General features: G+C 33.4%; 1 non-coding gene across 1 annotated transcript; it reads right to left on the bottom strand.

The window, feature by feature from the left end:
* Positions 1-453: 453 nt before the first annotated feature.
* Positions 454-558, bottom strand: LOC128247466 (U6 spliceosomal RNA). The gene has a single exon (XR_008263839.1). It is a non-coding gene; the product is annotated as a U6 spliceosomal RNA (small nuclear RNA).
* Positions 559-2266: the final 1708 nt, after the last annotated feature.

Here is a 2266-nt window from a genome sequence, read left to right on the forward strand (position 1 = left end):
GAATATGCAAATGGCTTCTTTCATTTGTAAGTCCTCTAAGACGATGGCTACGTCTGACAGGATTTTACATTAGTGTCTCGGGAACTGAAAAGTAACTGGACTGACCTCAGTATTCGCAGGTGTTAGCAGTTTTTAGAGAAATGATATAATAGAGAGCTTCTGAAAAGAATCAAATTGCAGACGACAATACAACCGCCATACGAGAGTTAGCGACGATAACAGCTGTGGCTTGATATTACAAACAGCTCATATTACGTATTCTAAGTGCCAAACAGATTTGAGGCTCAAATTTATAACCGAGACCTACTGACACAATGTGCGACATTAAAAATGGCAACTATGGTTTAGTAAATTTGATGACTACCGTGATGTAAATAATCATTGTCAATATATATTTTATCTTTTACTTGTTTCGTCCACTGGACTGTGGCCATACTGGGGCATTGGCGTGAAAAACATATGGAACATCTTATAAATTTACGAGACATCGTCTTGTATAAGCCGTGCTAATTTTCTCTATATCTTTCCAATTCTCGTATATGTAATATCGGAAAATACATTCTAATTCCTCATTTTCTCTCTCTCTCTCTCTCTCTCTCTCTCTCTCTCTCTCTCTCTCTCTCTCTCTCTCTCTCCCTCTCTCCCTCTCTCTCTCTCTCTCTCTCTCACACACACACACACACACACTTATGTGTGTGTGTATGTATGTCTGTGTGCGTGCGTCATGCTAGTGGGTGGTTATGTGTGTGCACGTATCTATGTATATGTATGCATACCATTCCCAAACAGTATATTTCATTTATTTTCCGTGAAACTTAAGAATTTCAGTATAAATAAAACGCCATTGTTACGTGCCAAATTATATCTTACAGTAATTAATCATTGAATCATTATTTTTTAATTGACAACAAAACCGTTCTTCAGTAAATTAACTTCATTCTAATCGGAAACAAATGTTATATGATACATCCAATAGGATATAACAAGCTATTAATACTGTTCGTTGATGATTATATTCATCCATATAACTTCTCTATCTCTCTCTCACTCTCTCTCTCTCTCTCTCTCTCTCTCTCTCTCTCTCTCTCTCTCTCTCTCTCTCTCTCTCTCTCTCCCTATGTATATATATATATATATGTATATATCAAAAACTCCTTTGTGTATTTAGGTACATTATGATTTAATTCAGTGATATTATAGAATTCAGATATTTTCTCAATTAAATATTAAGCCACATCTTTTTTGTCATATAAAATAGAAAATTAAGATTACCTTTAATTGGCTTGGGGTAACTAGTGCAGAAACATTATGGGATATAGGTAGCAGCTCCTCCCTTGTCGTTCATTTAAAGAAAATATTTAAAAGCTAGACAACTAATGTACATATGAATATGATACACTAAGTCTGGATATATTTGAAATAATTAATCTATCCATTTGTGTACCACACTTAATGTATATACACCCCTGAAAGATATCATGTCATGACTTTATCTAAGAGAAAATCTATCTATCTATCTATCTATCTATCTATCTATCTATCTATAAAAGATTAAAAAAAAGAGTGAAAAAACTACAGAAGGCTTGTGTTATATGGTTAAGGTATATATTTAAATCGTTATGTTAGAAAAATGTTATAAAATTTTGGGTATAGTAACTTTTTTGATGAAATAAACGGTTTCGTATTTTCTTTTCAAATTTCTGAAATTTCTTAACCTATATCGTATCTTGTCTTCGCTGTGGTGTAAAATATAGTGTTCTAGAAAGAGGAAGGTAATCAAGGATTTTTCCCGGTCATAGACTACATCCATGGAGGTGACAGTCTTCCCCTTGGCATGCTCAGTGTATATATATATATATATATATATATATATATATATATATATATATATATATATATATATATATATATACATATTTGTTTTCCAAGATTTTTGATGTGAAATCGTGTGTTGAAACAGATGTTGTTGTACTTGGGGATGGTCATATTGCCAGTTTAGCCAATAAAAACACACGCACTGTATATTTGGTGTTAATTTGCTTCAGTTTTATATTACATTAATCTTAATCTTATTTCGGCCAGAGTTCTTTCGTCACACTTCTGTGACCTCATCAGTGGTCCTTTGTTTCCTTCTTTCTTATGTGTGTCTCACCTTGTTAACTATCAGCTATTTTGTATTTTGTATTCCTATTGTATGTGTCTACGCATGCGTGTCCTTCAACGTGTCTGTGTCTTTTGTAAGTGCATGTGTGTATGGGGAGTGTCT

The sequence above is a fragment of the Octopus bimaculoides genome, chromosome 3, assembly GCF_046866305.1.
Source record: "Octopus bimaculoides isolate indiv1 chromosome 3, ASM4686630v1, whole genome shotgun sequence".
NCBI classification, from domain to species: Eukaryota; Metazoa; Mollusca; class Cephalopoda; order Octopoda; family Octopodidae; genus Octopus; species Octopus bimaculoides.